Source organism: Heptranchias perlo, unplaced genomic scaffold, assembly GCF_035084215.1.
Source record: "Heptranchias perlo isolate sHepPer1 unplaced genomic scaffold, sHepPer1.hap1 HAP1_SCAFFOLD_43, whole genome shotgun sequence".
Lineage (NCBI taxonomy): Eukaryota > Metazoa > Chordata > Chondrichthyes > Hexanchiformes > Hexanchidae > Heptranchias > Heptranchias perlo.
In genome coordinates, this window is record NW_027139442.1 from 4,350,001 (window position 1) to 4,371,764 (window position 21,764).

Sequence of the window (21,764 nt, forward strand, 5' to 3'; positions counted from 1 at the left end):
ATTTGATTTTAAATAGCTAAGTTTATGAACTGAATCATGTTTCTCTAATTTCCAACTCAGATTCAAGGCCTCATTTTATTTTCTTCCTGTGAGCCCCTCAACTTCACCCGGCAGCGTAATGTTGGCGAGCGGTGATTGATTGCCCCAAGAACCAACAGGAAGAGAGCCCAGGCCGGAGGGCCTCGGGAGCAGTGTGTTCTGCACCAATCGCGGTGCTTGAGGTGTGGAACCTTGGTCGGCGAGTCAGGTGAGATAGTGGGAACCCCTGTTAATAATTTATCTTTAAAAGCTCAGTCGAAATTTCTGTTGTCAAGAAAGTAGTTTTACCATTTGTCAGTATTTTGTTTACTTCGAGTTCCTATTATTAGTTTCAGACACTTCAGTGCCAAGTGGATCAAGTGTTTAAATGTCATTCATTTCCCTCTTTCCATGTCGCCTTCGAGAACTCTGCGTTCGTCCAATTCTGGCATCTTGTTTATCCCCAAATTCCTTCGCTACACCATTGGCGGCCGTGCCTTCAGTTGGCGAGGCCCTGAGCTCTTTGACCAAGCTCAGTCCTAATGTCTCCTTCTTTGGCTCAGAGTCAATTGTTTTTTTCTGATTACGCTCTTGTGAAGTGCCTTGGAACGTTTTACTACGTTAAAGGCGCAATGTAAATGCAGGTTGTTGTTGATCTGCTAACGTTGGCCTCAGCTTTGCCGGTCAGAATGAGCCAGGGACGGTGGCTGTGCTGCTCACCATGGGCGAAATGCCGTCAGCTCGCTGTATAGGTTCACAAGTGCAGAATTACCATTTGGCCGGGTACTGGAGGGCAAACAGTGACTGGGGCCGAACTCCAACATCACGCAGCACCTTCAGGAGGAAACGGGAGAAAAATAGACCCTGCAATGTGTCTGGATTTCAAACAGCGAGGAAGTGTTAAGGAGGGAGAATGTGTGGGACGGAGGATTTACAGCTTAATATGGGCAAGGAGGAAGAGTGTGTGGGACGGGGAATTTACAGTTTAATAGGGGCAAGGTGGAAGAGTGTGTGGGACTGGGCATTTACAGCTTAATAGGGGCAAGGAGGGAGAGTGTGTGGGACGGGGCATTTACAGCTTAATAGGAGCAAGGAGAGATTGTGTGGGACGGGGGATTAACAGCTTAATCGGGGAAAGGATGGAGAGTGTGGGACGGGGGATTTCCAGCTTAATAGGGGCAAGAGCGGAAAGAATGTTCCAGAGAAACTAGAACTGTCTGTTGTGAATTTCTAACCTGTACTTACAGTTATGATTTTTGTAAATGATGCGGACAGAATACATAGACTAGGCTTGTATTCCCTTGAATATACAAGATTAAGGTGTGATCTAATTGAGGTGTTTAAGAAGATTAAAGGATTTTATAGGGTCGATAGAGAGAAACTTTCCTCCAGTGGGGGAGTCTAGAACAAGGGGGAATCACCTTAAAATTAGAGATAGGTCGTTCAGGGGTGAAGTCAGGAAACAATTCTTCGTACAAAGGGTAGTGGAAATCTGGAACTCACTCCCCCTGAAAGCTGTTGAGGCTGGGTGTCAATTGATAATTTGAAAACTGAGATTGATAGATTTTTGTTTGGGCAAGGCATTTAGGGTTATGGTATCAAGGCGGCTAGATGTAATTAAGATACAGATCAGCCATGACCAAACGAAATGACGGAAGACGATCGTGGGGCTGAATGGCCGACTCTTGTTCCTATGTTCCGAAATGCAACCATCCGCAATAAGGTTGTGGGTGGCAAGGGCCTTGTTCAGAAGTGAACGGACATCTAGAGGGAGATGTGGAGAGTGGAGTTGACTGGTCAGGCAGTGTCTGTTAATGAAGGAGAAATAATGACTGGTCAGGGAGTGTCTGTAAATGAAAGAGAAATGGTGACTGGTCATGTCGCGTACATCACCAAAAGTGGGAGCTATTACAGATGGACAGCTTACAGGCAGGTATTGGGAGGGACATTGTGTTGAAAAGAGGACGAGAGCATAAACACCCAGCCAGAGTCAGCACCTTCAGGGGAGGAGAGGGAGGGGAACCAGTGAGTGTTGAACTGAACCTAACCAGAGTCAGCGCCTTCAACGGGGAGAGGGAGGGGAACAAGTGCTTGCAGAACTGAACCCAGTCAGAGTCAGCATCTTCAAGGGAGAAGAGGGACGGGAACCAGTGAGTGCAGAACTGAACTCAGCCATAGTTAGCACCTTCAGGGGAGAAAAGGGAGGGGAACCAGTAAGTGTGGAACTGAACCCAGTCAGAGTCAGTATCTTCAGGGGAGGAGAGGAACGGGAACCAGTGAGTGTAGAACTGAACCCAGTCAGAGTCAGTATCTTCAGGGGAGGAGTGGAAGGGGAACCAGTGAATGTGGAAATGAACCCAGTCAGAGTCAACACCTTCATGGAAGACAGAAAACTGAAATAGAAGGAAATATGTTGGAGGTGGTGCGATGGTTTTGGATTTCAGCAGAGGGAGGAGGGTGAGTGTGTTGGACGCAGATTAACAGACTTGGGGAATGAGTGGGAAGAACATTGCATAGAAACTAGAATTGCCTGTTCTGAATTTCTATCCTGTATTAACAGTGAGGACTATTGAAAACTCATTTTACAGGGTCTTACAAGGGGAGGATTTGAAGATGAGAAACTCAAACCAAATATCACATAGAGACCTGACAGTCACTCGAATCACCAGTACCTGAAGATCATTGTAAACAATTTTACAACACCAAGTTATAGTCCAGCAATTTAATTTTAAATAAAATTGAAGATCATCGGCCTTTGAATCTAAAAGGGGAAATTTTTGTTTGTTCTGTCTGTGGGAAAAGATTTCAAACATCAGTGTAACTGGAAAAGCACCGAGAAACATAGACCCGAGTGAGAGTGTTCCAGTGCACTGACTGTGGAAAGAGCTTTAACCATTTACACAGCCTGAAAAAACATTGCACCCTTAACAGCTGGGAGAAACCGTACACGTGTTCTGTGTGTGGACGAGGCTTCAACTGATCGTCCAAACTAGAGAGACACAAGGACACCCGGACCACGGAGAAAGCATGGAAATGTGGGGAATGTGGGAAAGAATTCATTTCCCTGTCCAAATGGAAAATCATCGAGGCAGTCACACTGTGGAGAGGCCGTTCACCTGCTCCGTGTGTGAGAAAGGATTCATTCATTCATCCAATCTTCTGACACATCAACTTGTTCACACTGATAAGAGACCTTTCAAATGTTCTGACTGTGAGAAGAGCTTTAAAAGTAAAACGGAACTACTGGCACAACAACGGACTCACACTGGGGAGAGACCGTTCAGCTGCCCTGAGTGTGGGAAGAGATTCACTCAGTCATCCCATCTGCTGACACACCAGCGAGTTCACACTGGGGAAAGGTCGTTCACCGCTCTGTGTGTGGGACGGGTTTCACTCTGTCATCCAGCCTCACTGAACACCAACTTGTTCACATTGATAAGAGACCCTTTAAATGTTCTGACTGTGAGAAGAGCTTTAAAAGAACAAGTGATCTGCTGACACACCAGCAAATTCATGCTGGGGAGAGGCCGTTCACCTGCTCCCTGTGTGGGAAGAGTTTCACTCAGTCATCCCACCTGCTGAGACACCACTGAGTTCACACTGGGGAGAGGCCGTTCACCTTATCCGTGTGTGGGAAGGGATTCACTCTGTCATCGCACTTAATTGAACATCAACTTGTTCACATTGATAAGAGACTTTTTAAATGTTCTGACTGTGAGAAAAGCTTTAAAGGAAAAAGGATCTACTTAAACACCAACGTACTCACACTGGGGAGAGGCCATTCACCTGCTCGCTGTGTGGGGAAGGATTCACTCAGTTGTCCAGCCTCATTGAACATCAACTTGTTCACACTGATAAGAGACCCCTGAAATGATCTGTCAGTGAGAAGTTCTTTAAAAGAAAGTGGAATCTGCTCAGACACGAAGGTATTCACACTGTAAGGAATCTTACAACACCAGGTTATAGTCCAACAGTTTTATTTGAAAATCACAAGCTTTCGGAGATTATCTCCTTCGTTACACCAATCCACAGACCGGGACTCTGCCTCTCGGTTGACACCACGGAACGTGATCTGAGGTTTCATCAACTCCAGCTTGGTAACATTGACCATAAGTCCAGAGGACTCCAGTCGATGGACTACCTCACTCACCATTCGCAGGTGCTCTTCTCGTGTCTCGGTCTGTATTAGGATTTCATCCACATATTGGATGACAGCCCGGGGATTCACAGCACCGTCAAAGCTCCTTTCACATGAGCAGGGAAAATAGCGGGGCTGTTGTGGGAACCTTGAGGGAGGACGGTCCCAGTGTACTGATGTCCTTCGAAAGTAAAGGCGAATTTGGACTGCGAATCGGGATCGAGCGGGTGATTCCAGAACCCGTTCGAGATATCTCTCGCAGAATATCAGTGAGAGCGATGGACCATTCGAGATATCTCTCATCGAATACCAGTGAGACCAATGGACCGATCGAGATATCATATTGTCGCTCACAAGCACTCCACCGCCTCTCTCAGATAGCGGTCCTGTCTCTATGGAGTGGGGTTATCACTTATTACACGAATACACGGATCCATTCGCGCACATCCATGTTAGTGTTTGGCAAATACTATCTGATGTCTTTCACACACTTGTCGAACCTTAGGGTCAGAGACAGAGGGGGTAATTTCTACTTCACTGCTTGGGCAGCAAATTGAAAGAGCAGAAATTAAAATTGGGCCGGTTCTATAAGGGGCGGGTGATCCGCTCTACCAGTTCACCCTCAGCAATGGTGAAAATTTCTCTCCACGTGTTGTGAACCGGTCCAGTTTGAGAAAATGGACCAGCTTGTGGGCTTCGAAGATTGATACTACGGCCTAGGTCAGGAAAGGTGTGGCCGATTTTAAGTATCCCCGACTGGCGGAAATGGAGTGGTCGAGGCTAGTAAATCGGACCAGGTCATTTACCGCCCCTTTTACACTGCCATTCCGGCCTCCGCCATCGTGAGTAGGGTCCTGAGAAGAGCAGCCGGAGCAGCACCCACATGTTTCCCGTCAGGCCACGTGTAATATGTAAATCAGAGTATTATGACGTACACGGGACATCATTTGATGTTGGTTACAAATCGATGGAGGAGCCGCCCTTTCGATGGGCATTAAGAGGTCCAGAACACTGAGAAGTTTCTTTTAACTTCTATTTTGGGGGCAAGGAGGAGCAGGAAAGATTTCCCATGGTCTGCTGGGGCCGTGAGAAAGCTACCGACTCCTGATCGTCTCAGAAATGTATCAGGAGCGTTCCTTATTGATCTGTGTAACCAGGCCGAGCCTCATGTCCCATTAAACTCCCTGCAGTGAGTAAACATTACTGCACAGCAGCTCAGAGAGGAAACGATCTCCGGAACTCCCCACTGGAGTTTGAAATTACATTAATATTTTACCAGTTAGTAACGGTCCGGGTGTTGGTCTATTATTATTCTGTTCTGGTCAAAACAAATGTCCCAATGAACAGGACGCTGTCTAACCCTGACAGCTCACCCTCAGTCCATCCCACCGGGCAGTGTGTGTGATGGGAAATAATCATCAACCGAAATGGAGGATTTGATTTTATTCATTTCAGGATTAAACATTTAATATTGAAATCATATTATTTCCAGACTAATAACAGCAAATCATTTCATGTTCGAATCACATCTTGTATCATTTCACAACACCATTTTTGTCGGGTAAAATATAATTCCTGTCCGGTACTTCCAAATTTATTTAAAGTATTGGATTGATATCAGTTATTTCAGTGAACTAATTGATGTCAATGGATAGTGAAATCAGACGCGGTGAATAACGAGCGCCCGATCCGCTACCGCCCATCTGACGTCACCGCCAAACGTGGAAATCTTCTCTCATTCACGACTTTTTATTTAATTTCGGATGAAAAGTCTTCAGATGTTTCTATGATTTGACTAATGTAACAATTAGTTTCAGTGGGTATTTCACCCCGTTCTTCAGCTCCTCTCTGAATTTAGTCTGAGTCACAGCATAAATACACGTGTTGGTGCAGGAACTGAGAAGTTGAAGCATAAATCCGGCTGACTCAGTATCACTGGCCATATAGTACTGGGCGTTTGTTATACGCAGAGAGATAACATAATAAACAAGTGTACTCAATAACAATATAAAACTGCCTGATATACTGAAGAGTAAAATGATGGATTTCCTTCGGTTCTCCATCTCTGGATCCTTGTAATTCTCTCCATTGCTGCGGCCCCGGAGTCCCCTGCGGACACTACTGGCCGCTAAAATGTGCCTGGCGGTGAGAACATTGAACAGTAAAATCAGAATGAAAGGGAGACATGGCGTTAACACAAGATAAAACAATTCAAACGCTGCCCATTTAGGTGAAGTGAAAAATATCGGTTTCAAGACACAATCCCGGGGTACATTGTCCATTATATATTCCGGGTCAAGTACAAAGTTCCAGGGAATGTTTAGTGAACAGCTCAGCGCACTCACCACCCCTATAACAACAGCCGCCGTTTTCTCGGTGCAATATTTTGTTTTCAGCTTCCGACAACAAATGGCCACAAATCGATCAAAGGTGAAAACGACTGTGAACCAGACAGAGGCCGTTGTGGCTGATAAACTCAGGATGGCGATGAGACGACACACGGGGGTAATGGTCAAGACTGAAACTGGAAAATAAATATTAAAATTGCGCGTTATTACGACAGCAGCGATAACGACCAGGAGATCGGCCGCCGCCATTCCCACCAGGTATCGAATGATACATTTGGAGAGTCCGCACTTTCCTCGGGACAGGATCACAATCGCCACCAAGTTAACTGTACGAGAGAGAAAAGGAAGCAGAGAAATTACTGATCAGACCTGGAGACAAAGCAGCAGTTTGAATGTATCTGGGGTGAATTTTCCAGCTTTGTTGCTGCGGTAGAAACTGATTCACTGACCTGGGCAGCCCTTTCGGGCAGAGAAATGTTTTTAAACACAATTATCAATAACGAATTGAGAAATTAATACAGAGAGTGAATAAAGAGACTACCGGATCCACTGGAAGAGCTGAGTGAGGGCACAATGCTGGTGGGGGAGGGAGAAAGGGTTTTACGGAACGGAAATACAACGGGTTAAATCCGGATTTGGGCTCCAGATGGAAGGGAAAGTGAGCGATGGCCGGGAAGGTGAGGGGACACGGGGAGGTGTTGCTGGTTTGTTGCTCAGGGTTAAGAGAGCCGAAAGGGGCCGGCACAAAACGGAAAGAACAAGATACGCCACGGTGAATTTGAAGCTTCGGATCGGATTGGAAGAGCCAGCTGGAGGCCGAGCCAGTGAGTGAAATTAGGAGGGAGAAAAAGAAAAGGACATGTCGGAGTTGGAGTGGAGTCAGGAGCAGATGGTTTTCGAAAGCGGATAAGTTGAAACAACGGATGAGGAGACAGAGGTTTCAATCTAGTGGTCGGAGAGGCTGGGATGCACAGTTGGATACTGCAGCAGTGTTAGAGTAAATCTAATCTTTCGGTCCCAGTCACACAACACGATTAATGAATTTAACCTTTAATTTCTGTGGTTATTGGTGTCAAAGATGAGCTCGTTGTTTATATAATGTGTTCAATAAATTTACTTTGCACATTCAATTAAAATGCATTAATTGAATTAGCCTCTTTCTTTATTGAATTAAGCTGACACATAGATTCTCGAATACAGCATCCTAATGATTCAACGTGATCAAGAAATCACTGATCTTATTCATTAAATGCATTTCAAATATTTTTATGTATCCAGTCAGTAAACAAGTAAAATAAATATTCACATAAACAGACTGAGGACCTGATAGCGATAAACACACTCGGCGAGAGTACAATAAAACTCTCACAATCTGACAACATCCTAATAACACTTTCAATTCTCATTTCATCTTCATAATTGTACTGGAAGTTTCAGCAGTTCATTCCGACAAATTATTCACATCGCTGCCGCTCTCTCTCTCTCTCCTCCCCTCTCTCTCACTTTCTGTGCATGTGTCTTTCTCTTTTTCTCGTTGCTTTTCAACCCTCCCGTTTTCCTTCTCAGTCCCTTGCTGTATCGCTACACTCTATCTCTCCGCGCTGCATCTAATCTCTTTCTCAATGCCCCTTCAACATTCGAGTAAATCCTAACATCCTGCGCCTGCTTTCACTTAACCAGCCCCGTGTTCCAACGGTCCTATTCTTAGTGTCAGTTTAGCGTCTGTGAACTGTTCAATGTTTCTACACATCATTCAAGTCTCCACCTGTTCACCTACACTGTTCACTTCATCGACAATGCATGGAATAAACAGAATCGAAGGCCTCTTCTGGACACACCTCACAATGAATTAAATTCCTTCTCATGTAATTTCAATGTACAGAGTTAGATGGCGCCATAGTTCAATTAACAAAATGCGAAAATCACCACTGCTGCTTATAAATTGCAGATAAAAAGAAGAACTCATGATTCCGACAGATAAAGTGCAAACTGATACAACATAACTTCAAAACATTGCATTTTACAGTGAATTCATCCACAGTGAAGCAGAGAAGGAGATGTGAAAAAATCAGCAGCAAACTCAGTTCAGCAGCCAGACCTCAAGAGCTGCGTCAGAATCACACACAATGAAATAATATTTCATAACAGTGATAACCAACAAATACTTTGAAATCCCAGTTAAACTGAACCATGTTATTGTGGAGGGAGGACATTGCGCTGCCTCCTTGTAACACTGAGACTGTGAGCTCTCTCCTTATCAATCACTGAATACACATTTGTGAAAGAATATTCCAGGACAGGTTATTTCCACAACATGAAATTGTTAACAGCTCCTGATGGTGTGGTACCAGCTCTGAGCCCAGACACCTGATTCTAATACATTCAGTCCAGAGAATAATCCAGTAACAATGCCAGGGTTGGATATACAAAGTTCACGACGGATATAATGCAATTTCTGCAGGACCGAATGTCGAGAAGTTATAGACAAACCATTATTCGACAATAAATTCAGTACAGTGAATAATCCAATAACAATTTTACGATTGGATATTCAAAGATCATAACTGAGATAATGCAGTAGATACAAGACCGAACATTTTGAAGTTCAGGACATACCATTATTCAACAATACATTCAGTCCAGCGAATAATTCAGTTACAATGCCAGGGTTATATATACAAAGTTTATTACAGATATAATGCAACTCCTACAAGACCGAAAGAGCAGAGACTTTAAACAATCAATCATTCAACTGATAGAACAGAACAGGCAGCTGTGCAAAACATGGTGGGAGTAACAATAATTAGCCAGTAGAGCAGCACAGTTAACTTCGATTTACAATGTTTATAAGTGAGTTAACGGCTTACCTGGAACTCCAATGGCTGCAAGAACAGGATAGTAAATGCGTTCTATCTGAAACAATACTGAATATCCCATTTCTGTGAGAAGCACTGACTTCTGCTGATCTGAAAACCGCAGCTCCGGCAGGAACTCTGAGCTGATACATTGCAACAAACCTGATTTATACAGGGGATAAATCTCCACTGACACGGTTATACCCCTCATCATTGCTATTTCTTACAGTCACCTGAACAAACACATTACATCAGCAGCTTTGTCTCCAATGGAAATAAATACGTGGATATATCACAAACATCTCAAAGTCTTAGGCGTCATCTTAATGAGACCTCTCTCAGGAATAAAGTTAAAAGCTGTGCTCAGAGAGGACTGGTCCAACAACAATGAGCGGCTTCATTTACAATTTTCATGCAATTGTATTGACCATGTTCATTCTTTCCATTTAATTTATAAATTTTACCGATTTCACCGTGTGTGCACTGAATCCAGGGACACAAGCAGACCGGTTTCACTATGTTCCTGCAGTTTCCCAGTAAAAATATTAATTTTGTGTCTCTGACACAGGGACATTGAAAGGCCAAGTTTATGATTGCAGCCGAGAAATGATTGTGGGTGATATTAGGGGTCGGACAAGAACGCGCTTCATTGCCATTCCTCTGTCCGTTATTTTACTGCAGAGGTTTACCTGTTTATTTTACATTGGTTGATGGCTCCAATAAAATTGCTCTCATGTATCCCGAGCTGAGCTCATTACCCGATTTGACCTCCATCACAAAGGTACTGTGCTTCCCTCACTCGCCTCCATTCCTTCCTCAGCCCATTGCCATTGAAACCCTCATCAATGCCTCTGTCCCCTTTGGACTCCATTCCTCCAATACACTCCTGGCCGGTCACCCAACTTCCACCTTCCAACCAGCAGCAGGTCCTGCTCAGCCTCATTGGCCGTCACAAACTCCCATTTCCTGGTCGCCGAACATTTACAATTTTCATCCTCGGGTTCAATGGCTCACCGCTTCCCATCTCCGCCCTCTGCTGGCCACCTGCATAAATCCCACCCGTGACCTCCTCATTCATTGATCACTGGCCTCATTTGTTGGGACTACCCTCGTCTAGTTCCACTCACCAATCTGATTATAGAATCAAAGAAAGATTGTAGCAGGATAGGATGCCATTTGGCCCATCAAGTCCTTGCCGGCTCCATGCAAGAGCAATCCAGCTATCGCACTCGCCCGCCCTATCCCGATTGCCCCTATTCTTTTGTTCCTTTCGAGTACTTATCCAGTTCCTTTTTGAAGGCCATGATTGAATCTTCCTCCCCACTTCCCTCGGGCAGTGCATTCCAGATCCTAACCACTCGCCGTGTGAAATAACTTTTCCTGATGTCTCCTTTGGTTCATTTGCAAATCACCTTAAATCAATGTCCTCTGGTTCTTGAACTTCCTCCAATAGGAACAGTTTTTCTCTATTTACTCTGTCTGGACCCGTCATGATTTTGAATACCTCTAACAAATCTCCTCACAACCGTCTCTGTCCCAAGGAGAAAAACCCCAGCTTCCCTATTATATCTAATTAACTAATGTCCCTCATCCATGGAATCATTCTAGTAAATCTCTTCTGCACCATCCCTAATGCCTTCACATCTTTCCTAAAGTGCGGTGCCCAGAACTGGACACAATATTCCAGTTGTGGCCAAACCAGTGTTTTATAAAGGTTCATCATGACTTCTTTGCTTTTGCACTCTATGCCTCCATTTATAAAGCATATGATCCCGTAGCTTTTTTAACGACTTTCTCAACCTGCCATACAAACTTCAACGATTTGTTTACATGTACTCCCAGATCTCTCTGTTACGCTAACCCTTTTAGATTATATTTCTTTTCCTCATTCTTCCTGCTTAAATGTTTCACATCACATTTTTCTGCATTAAATTCCATCTGCCACGTGTCCGCTTTTTCCACCAGTCTTTCCATATCCTCTTGAAGTCGATCACTATCCTCCTCACTGTTCACGACAGTTAGTCAAACCCAAACCCTACAGCTTTAGCAGAAACTTCTCTTCCCACCCTGTCACCGTTAAATCTCATATCTCTAAAGGTTTAATCCTTGGCTCCCTTCTCTTCCTCATCTACATGCTGCCCTTTGGTGACATTATCTGCAGACATGTTTTATAAGTATATTAAGGGTAAGAGGATGACTAGGGAAAAAATAGGGCCCATTCGGGACAAAAATGGCAATCTGTGTGTGGAGCCAGCAGATGTAGGAGGGGTAATAAATGAATTTTTTGCATCTGTTTTCACTATGGAGAAGGACAATGTAGACATAGAAATACGGCAGGGGGACTGTGATATACTCGAACATATTAACATCGAGCGGGAGGAGGTATTGGCGGTTTTAGCAGGCCTAAAAATGGATAAATCCCCACGCCCGGACGAAATGTATCCCAGGCTACTGTGTGAGGCAAAGGAGGAGATTGCGGGGGCTCTAACACATATATTCAGAACCTCTCTGGCCACAGGGGATGTGCCAGAGGACTGGAGAACCGCTAATGTAGTACCATTATTCAAGAAGGGGAGTAGGGAAAAACCAGGGACCTACAGTCCAGTGAGCCTAACATCAGTGGTAGGAAAATTATTGGAAAAAATTCTGAAGGACAAAATTAGTCTCCACTTGGAGAAGCAAGGATGAATCAGCAATAGTCAACATGGCTTTGTCAAGGGAAGATCATGTCTGACTAATTTGATTGAATTTTTTGAGGGGGTGACTAGGCGTGTGGATGAGGGTAACGCAGTGGATGTGGTATACATGGATTTCAGTAAGGCCTTCGATAAAGTCCCCCACAGGAGACTGGTCAAGAAGGTACGATCCCATGGAATCCAGGGTGCCTTGGCACTTTGGATACAAAACTGGCTTAGTGGCAGAAGGCAGAGGGTGATGATCGAAGGTTGTTTTTGTGACTGGAAGCCTGTGGCCAGTGGGGTACCACAGGGATCGGTGCTGGGTCCCTTGCTGTTTGTGGTCCACATTAATGACTTGGATATGAATGTAAAAGGTATGATCAGTAAGTTCGCTGATGATACAAAAATTGGTAGGGTGGTAAATAGCGAGGAGGATAGCCTCAGTCTGCAGGACGATATAGATAGAATCATAGAATCATAGAATCATAGAAGTTACAACATGGAAACAGGCCCTTCGGCCCAACATGTCCATGTCGCCCAGTTTATACCACTAAGCTAGTCCCAATTGCCTGCACTTGGCCCATATCCCTCTATACCCATCTTACCCATGTAACTGTCCAAATGCTTTTTAAAAGACAAAATTGTACCCGCCTCTACTACTGCCTCTGGCAGCTCGTTCCAGACACTCACCACCCTTTGAGTGAAAAAATTGCCCCTCTGGACCCTTTTGTATCTCTCCCCTCTCACCTTAAATCGATGCCCCCTCGTTATAGAATCCCCTACCTTTGGAAAAGATTTTGACTATCGACCTTATCTATGCCCCTCATTATTTTATAGACTTCTATAAGATCACCCCTTAACCTCCTACTCTCCAGGGAAAAAAGTCCCAGTCTGTCCAACCTCTCCCGATAAGTCAAACCATCAAGTCCCGGTAGCATCCTAGTGAATCTTTTCTGCACTCTTTCTAGTTTAATAATATCCTTTCTATAATAGGGTGACCAGAACTGTACACAGTACTCCAAGTGTGGCCTCACCAATGCCCTGTACAACTTCAACAAGACATCCCAACTCCTGCATTCAATGTTCTCACCAATGAAACCAAGCATGCCGAATGCCTTCTTCACCACCCTATCCACCTGTGACTCCACTTTCAAGGAGCTATGAATCTGTACTCCCAGATCTCTTTGTTCTATAACTCTCCCCAACGCCCTACCATTAACGGAGTAGGTCCTGGCCCGATTCGATCTACCAAAATGCATCACCTCACATTTATCTAAATTATACTCCATCTGCCATTCATCGGCCCACTGGCCCAATTGATCAAGATCCCTTTGCAATCCCAGATAACCTTCTTCACTGTCGACAATGCCACCAATCTTGGTGTCATCTGCAAACTTACTAACAATGCCTCCTAAATTCTCATCCAAATCATTAATATAAATAACAAATAACAGCGGACCCAGCACCGATCCCTGAGGCACACCGCTGGACACAGGCATCCAGTTTGAAAAACAACCCTCTACAACCACCCTCTGTCTTCTGTCGTCAAGCCAATTTTGTATCCAATTGGCTACCTCACCTTGGATCCCATGAGATTTAACCTTGTGTAACAACCTACCAAGCGGTACCTTGTCAAATGCTTTGCTGAAGTCCATGTAGACCACGTCTACTGCACAGCCCTCATCTATCTTCTTGGTTACCCCTTCAAAAAACTCAATCAAATTCGTGAGACATGATTTTCCTCTCACAAAACCATGCTGACTGTTCCTAATTAGTCCCTGCCTCTCCAAATGCCTGTAGATCCTGTCCCTCAGAATACCCTCTAACAAATTACCCACTGCAGATGTCAGGCTCACTGGTCTGTAGTTCCCAGGCTTTTCCCTGCCGCCCTTCTTAAACAAAGGCACAACATTTACTACCCGCCAATCTTCAGGCACCTCACCTGTAGCGGTGGATGATTCAAATATCTCTGCTAGGGGACCCGCAATTTCCTCCCTAACCTCCCATAACGTCCTGGGATACATTTCATCAGGTCCCGGAGATTTATCCACCTTGATGCGCGTTAAGACTTCCAGCACCTCCCTCTCTGTAATATGTACACTCCTCAAGACATCACTATTTATTTCCCCAAGTTCCCTAACACCCATGCCTTTCTCAACCGTAAATACCGATGTGAAATATTCATTCAGGATCTCACCCATGTCTTGTGGTTCCGCACATAGATGACCTTGTTGATCCTTAAGAGGCCCTACTCTCTCCCTAGTTACCCTTTTGCCCTTTATGTATTTGTAGAAGCTCTTTGGATTCACCTTTGCCTGATCTGCCAAGGCCATCTCATATCCCCTTTTTGCCCTCCTGATTTCTCTCTTAACTCTACTCCGGCAATCTCTATACTCTTCAAGGGATCCACTTGATCCCAGCTGCCTATGCATGTCATATGCCTCCTTCTTCTTTTTGACTAGGGCCTCAATCTCCCGAGTCATCCAAGGTTCCCTACTTCTACCAGTCTTGCCCTTCACTTTATAAGGAATGTGCTTACCCTGAACCCTGGTTAACACACTTTTGAAAGCCTCCCACTTACCAGACGTCCCTTTGCCTGCCAACAGACTCTCCCAATCAACTTCTGAAAGTTCCTGTCTAATACCATCAAAATTGGCCTTTCCCCAATTTAGAATTTTAACTTTTGGGCCAGACCTATCCTTCTCCATAGCTATCTTAAAACTAATGGAATTATGATCACTTGTCCCAAAGTGATCCCTCACCAACACTTCTGTCACCTGCCCTTCCTTATTTCCCAAGAGGAGGTCAAGTTTTGCCCCCTCTCTAGTCGGGCCATCCAGATACTGAATGAGAAATTCCTCCTGAATACACTCAACAAATTTCTCTCCATGCAAGCCCCTAATGCTATGGCTGTCCCAGTCAATGTTGGGAAAGTTAAAGTCCCCTACTATTACCACCCTATTTTTCTTGCAGCTGTCTGTAATCTCCTTACATATTTGCTCCTCAATTTCCCGTTGACTATTTGGGGGTCTGTAGTACAATCCGATCAAAGTGATCTCTCCCTTCTTATTTTTCAGTTCTACCCATATAGACTCAGTGAGCGAACCCTCGGATATATCCCCTCTCACTACTGCCGTGATGTTCTCCCTAATCAAGAACGCAACTCCCCCTCCTCTCTTACCTCCTGCTCTATCTTTCCTATAGCATCTGTACCCTGGAACATTGAGCTGCCAGTCCTGCCCCTCCCTTATCCATGTTTCAGTAATAGCTATAACATCCCAGTCCCATGTACCCATCCATGCCCTGAGTTCATCTGCCTTGCCCATCAGACTTCTTGCATTGAAATGAATGCAGTTTAATCTAGACTTCCCTTGGTCTTTGCCCTGCTTTATCAGACCATCTGTCCGGTCATGTTCTGTACACTCTCCCTTACTGCCTTTTGTTTCTGTCACCATTTTATTTCCCACTGACTTCCTGCATCGGTTCCCATCCCCCTGCCACATTAGTTTAAACCCTCCCCAACAGCACTGGCAAACACTCCCCCTAGGACATTGGTTCCAGTCCTGCCCAGATGCAGACCGTCCAATTTGTACTGGTCCCACCTCCCCCAGAACCGGTTCCAATGGCCCAGGAATTTGAATCCCTCCCTCTTGCACCATCTCTCAAGCCACGCATTCATCTTAGCTATCCTGTCACTCCTACTCTGACTTGCCCGTGGCACTAGTAGCAATCCTGAGATTACTACCTTTGAGGTCATACTCTTTAGTTTAACTCCTAACTCCCTAAATTCAGCTTGTAGGACCTCATCCTGTTTTTTACCTGTATCGTTGGTGCCTATATGCACCACGACAACTGGCTGTTCACCCTCCCCCTCCAGAATGTCCTGCAGCCGCTCCGAGACATCCTTGACCCTCGCACCAGGGAGGCAACATACCATCCTGGAGTCTCGGTTGCGTCCGCAGAAACGCCTGTCTATTCCCCTTACAATCGAGTCCCCTATCACTATAGCTCTGCCACTCTTTTTCCTGCCCTCCTGTGCAGCAGAGCCAGCCACGGTGCCATGAACCTGGCCACTGCCACCTTCCCCTGGTGAGCCATCTCCCCCAACAGTATCCAAAACGGTATACCTGTTTTGGAGGGAGATGACCGCAGGGGACCCCTGCACTGCCTTCCTGCTCTTCCTCTGTCTGTTGGTCACCGATTCACTATCTCCCTCAGTAATTATTATCTGCGGTGTGACCAACTCACTGAACGTGCTATCCACGACTTTCTCAGCATCGCGGATGCTCCAAAGTGAGTCCATCCGCAGCTCCAGAGCCGTCAAGCGGTCAAACAATAGCTGCAGCTGGACACACTTCCCGCAGGTGAAGGAATCAGGGATACAGGAAGGAGCCCTGAATTCCCACATCTCACAAGAGGAACATGACACGGCTCTGGGATCTCCTGCCATGACTTAACCCTTAAGTTAGCTTAACAACAACTGCAATGTCAAGAGAAAAAAAAGGAAAGAAAAACTACTTACCACTCCCTTTAAGGAGTTTACTCCTTTAAATTGTTCTCAATTTAGAGAATGTTAACTACACTAGGGACCTTGATTCACTAAAAAATAAACGCTACTTCCTATAAGACCAGCAGACCTTCCCTTTCCTTTTACTTCAGTTGCTGTCGACAAGTAGAAATACTCACCTGAACCTACTCACCAATCAGGTGCCTCCCCTGTGTCGCGTCCCGATCTGATTCCTGACGTCACTTCGAACTCGGACGCTCCCTCCGCTCGGCTCCTCTCAGCTGCACTCAGCGCTCTGAAATCCCGCCTTTTATCGGACGCTCCCTCCGCTCGTCTCAGCTGTTCTCAGCGCTCTGAAATCCCGCCTTTTATCGGACGCTCCCTCCGCTCGGCTCGGCTCGGCTCCTCTCAGCTGTTCTCAGCGCTCTGAAATCCCGCCTTTTATCGGACGCTCCCTCAAATTAAATGAATCCCACCAATTTCACTTCAATTAAAAAGGTATACTCAAGGGCCCTTGCTGAACAGCAGTCCCCCACGACACAACAGAGACCAGAGAATCCACAAACTCTAACCTTAGACAAATTCAGCAGGAAAATACTCACCAGCCAATCACTTACCTCTTCCTTGGTGACGTCCCACTTGGATTACTTTTTGCTTCTTATTTATCTTAGGTCCAGGAGTTAAGTCCCTGTGATGTCGCACAGTCGTTGTCTCTTGTTGCAGGTCTGCTGCGGCTTTTATTCCACAATCTCAGTCTTCCACTCTCAGGTCCACTACCGCTCTGCAGGAAAAGCAAGGCAAAGCAGCACCTCCTTCCCCCACTTCACCAAACTCCCACACTTACCGAACTCTCAGCACACTGTGTTGTCCTCACACCGTGCTGTCCGCACTGACAGGCCCCTGTATTTCTACAGTTGAGACTCAGATGAGTCAGGCCTGCCCCACCTTCAGGGACCAATTGAATCTAGCTAACCAATTAACTTGCTACAGCAGCTCTCTGCTGAAGCCTGACAGAAACTTAGAAATTTAAACTTTTAAATTGACCTTAAACAGTTGAAGCAATATGCACTAGATTTAAAGAGATTAACCCTTCAACTCCCACACTTACCGAACTCTCAGCACACTGTGTTGTCCTCACACCGTGCTGTCCGCACTGACAGGCCCCTGTATTTCTACAGTTGAGACTCAGATGAGTCAGGCCTGCCCCACCTTCAGGGACCAATTGATGGGTTGGTCAGATGGTCAGAACAGTGGCAAATGGAATTTAACCCGGAAAAGTGCGAGGTGATGCACTTTGGAGGGACTAACAAGGCAAGGGAATACACAATGAATGGGAGGACCCTAGGCAAGACAGAGGGTCAGAGGGTCTTGGTGTGCAAGTTCACAGATCCATGAAGGCGGCGGAACAGGTAGATAAGGTGGTAAAGAAGGCATATGGGATACTTGCCTTTATTAGCCGAGGCATAGAATATAAGAGCAAGGAGGTTATGATGGAGCTGTATAAAACACTGGTTAGGCCACAGCTGGAGTACTGTGTGCAGTTCTGGTCGCCACACTACAGGAAGGATGTGATCGCTTTGGAGAGGGTGCAGAGGAGATTCACCAGGATGTTACCAGGGCTGGAGCGCTTCAGCTATGAAGAGAGACTGGGAAGATTGGGTTTGTTTTCCTTGGAGAAGAGGAGGCTGAGGGGGGACATGATTGAGGTGTACAAAATTATGAGGGGCACAGATAGGATGGATACTAAGGAGCTTTTTCCCTTCGTTGAGGGGTCTATAACAAGGGGATATAGATTCAAGGTAAAAGGCGGGAGGTTTAGAGGGGATTTGAGAAAGAACTTTTTCACCCAGAGGGTGGTTGGAGTCTGGAACTCACTGCCTGAAAGGGTTGTGGAGGGAGGAACCCTCACAACATTCAAGAAGCATTTGGATGAGCACTTGAAATGCCATAGCATACAAGGCTACGGACCCAATGCTGGAATATGGGATTAGAGTAGACAGGGCTTGATGGCCAGCGCGGACACGATGGGCCGAAGGGCCTCTATCCGTGCTGTATAACTCTATGACTCTAACTCTATGACTCTATGACATAGACCAGTTTTCAGATGTACTCTGACAAAAACACCGGCTCTCTTGACCCTACCAATATCTTTGTGATGTCAGACTGAAATTCTCTTTGAGATAAGCCACAAATTGCTACAGTTAAAAATTGGGAAGTCATGATCCTTGACCCCCACAATCTCCACATCCTTGACACGATTACATCCCAACACTTCGCGTTTTGACTGGTGAGTCCCTCACCAACCACCGAAGCCCGTACTGACCTGCACTGGATACCAGTCTCCTCAGCCTGTAGATTATCGGTTTTCTTTCTTGCACAAAGATCCACCAAGGCCTCATCCCTCGCTATCTTTGTAACTTCCTCCAGCGCTGCAGCCCCTGCCAAACACTCCGCTCCTTCACCTTTGCCCCTTGTGTATCTGCAGTCCGTTTGCCCTATTGTTAACAGCCGTGCCTTCAGTCCAAGCTCCAGAATGCCCTCCCTAAGCACCCCTTTTTTCTTTCTCCCCCTTTCAGGTGTCACCCATGCCTCAGTGATAGCCGTCTTGCTTCTGACTTCGAAGGTTGTAAATTCAATTCCCACTCCAGAGCCTTGAACACATAATCCAGTGCAGTATTGAGGAAGCGCTAGATTTTTGAAGTGTCAGTACTGAGGGATTGCTGTACTGTTGGAGGTGCCGACTTTTGTATGACAGACTAAATCGAGAATCAATCTGCCATTTTAGGTATGTGTAAATAATCCCTTGGAACCATTGGAAAAAGAGCTGGGGAGTTCTTCCCGATGTCCTTGCCAATATTTATTCCTACACCAACATTACTAAAACTGATTTCTGGTCATTTATCTGATTGCAGTTTGTGGGAGCTTCCTGTGCGCAAATTGGTTGCTGCCTTTCCTGCATTATGATAGTGAATACACTTCCAAATGTTCTTCATTGACAGTAAACCGTTTTGGGTCGCCCTGAGGTCTTGGAAGGCGCTACATAAAGGCAAGTTATTTCCTTCATTCAGACCCTCCATGAAACCCATCGCTGTGTCAAGATTCTGTAATCCCTCCTAATATCTCCTTCTTTGGCTGGGGTCCATTTTGTCTGAATTTAGCTCAGTAACTCAGCTTAGGATATTCATTTATCTTAAATCCACTATATAAATACAAGTGGTTATTGTTATATTTTACCATCCTCCACTCTCTTCATCCCACCATTGGTGGCCTTTCCTTCGGGAATATATATTCGACTGCCGAAAACCAACCTTACCCTCTCCGTCTCTCCATTTGCTTCTCCTCCATTTACACCCTCCTTAAACGCTCTCTTTACCAAGGTTTTCGCCAGCCCTCCTGATATCTTCTTATTCTTTTATTGCCCGTTGATACCCACTCCTCCCTGACGTACCTTGGGAAAGTTTATTACATTAAAGGCGATCGGTTAATGCGAGTTGTTGTTCACTTTCATTGGAATGTGTTCATTGGTCGTCCACTGTCTGAGCAAAAGTAATTTCTGGGCTAATATTCTTGTACCAGATAGAGATTTGCATAAGAGACGGACTTGTAGAGATGAATTAACATTAGCAACTACTCGTGGACAATGTTCTTTTTGAACAACACAACTCCATTTGACCACAGACAACGCATTCTGGAGGATGGATACAGCTGAATTCACGGTTGTCAAAAATGGGGCAAATGGATTGCGGAGGCATCCTTTATGGAATCCTTTACCTAAGATGAGACCAACTAGAGTGACGAGGATGAAGATTTATCAGTTATTCTCTTTGGTTAAATTCCGTAGTTCCACAGTATAGTGTGCAGTTTGGACGCCTCGTTACAGAAACAACATTAAGAGAGGACAATGAAGATTCTCTCGAATGAGGACAGGGAAGGGAAGAACGATGTGAAATATCGGGATTTTTTTGTATGGAAATGGAGAAGAGAAGACTTAAATTTCAAATCATGAAGGTGATTGAGTAATAGAGAATTACTGTATCCGCTGGTTGTGGGGATCAGTGACAGAGTACATAAGAACATAAGAAATAGGAGCAGGAGTACGCCAATCGGCCCCTCGAGCCTGCTCCGCCATTCAATAAGATCATGGCTGATCTGATCCTAACCTCAAATCTAAATTCATGTCCAATTTCCTGCCCGCTCCCCGTAACCCCTAATTCCCTTTACTTCTAGGAAACTGTCTATTTCTGTTTTAAATTTGTTTAATGATGCACCTTCCACAGATTCGTGGGGCAGCAAATTCCACAGACCTACTACCCTCTGAGTGAAGAAGTTTCTCCTCATCTCAGTTTTGAAAGAGCAGCACCTTATTCTAAGATTATGCCCCATAGTTCCAGTTGCACCCATCCTTGGGAACATCCTTACCGCATCCACCCGATCAAGCCCCTTCACAATATTGTATGTTTCAATAAGATCGCCTCTCATTCTTCTGAACTCCAACGAGTAGAGTCCCAATATACTCAACCTCACCTCATATATCCACCCCCTCATCCCCGGGATTAACCGAGTGAATCTTCTTTGTAATGCCTCGAGAGCAAGTATGTATTTTCTTAAGTATGGACACCAAAACTGTGTGCAGTATTCCAGGTGCGGTCTCACCAATACCTGATATAACTGCAGCAATATCTCCCTGTTTTTATATTCTATACCCCTAGCAATAAAACCAACATTCCGTTGGCCCTCATGATCACCTGCTGCACCTGCAAACTAACCTTCTGATTTTCTGGCACTAGGACCCTCAGATCCCTTTGTACTGCAGTACTTTCCAGTTTCTCGACATTAAGGTAATAACTTGCTCTCCGATTTTTCCTGCCAAAATGCATAACCTCACATTTTCCAATATTGTATTGCATCTGCCAAATCTCCGCCCACTCACCCAGCCTGTCTATATACACTTGCAGGTTTTTTATGTCCTCCTCACTCTCTACTTTCCCTCCCATCTTTGTATCATCTGCAAACGTTGATATGTTACACTCGGTCCCCTCCTCCAAATCGTTAATATAGATTGTAAAGAGTTGGGGACCCAGCACCGACCCCTGCGGAACACCACTGGTTACAGGTTTCCAGTCCGAGAATGTATCATTTATCCCAACTCTCTGCTTCCTGTTAGATAACCAATCCTCCACCCATGCCAGAATATTACCCACAATCCAGTGATTCTTTATC

General features: G+C 45.3%; 1 pseudogene; it reads left to right on the plus strand.

Moving 5' to 3' along the window:
- Positions 1–21,764, plus strand: part of LOC137312510 (zinc finger protein 160-like) — a 437,990-nt pseudogene that overhangs the window by 135,048 nt on the left and 281,178 nt on the right.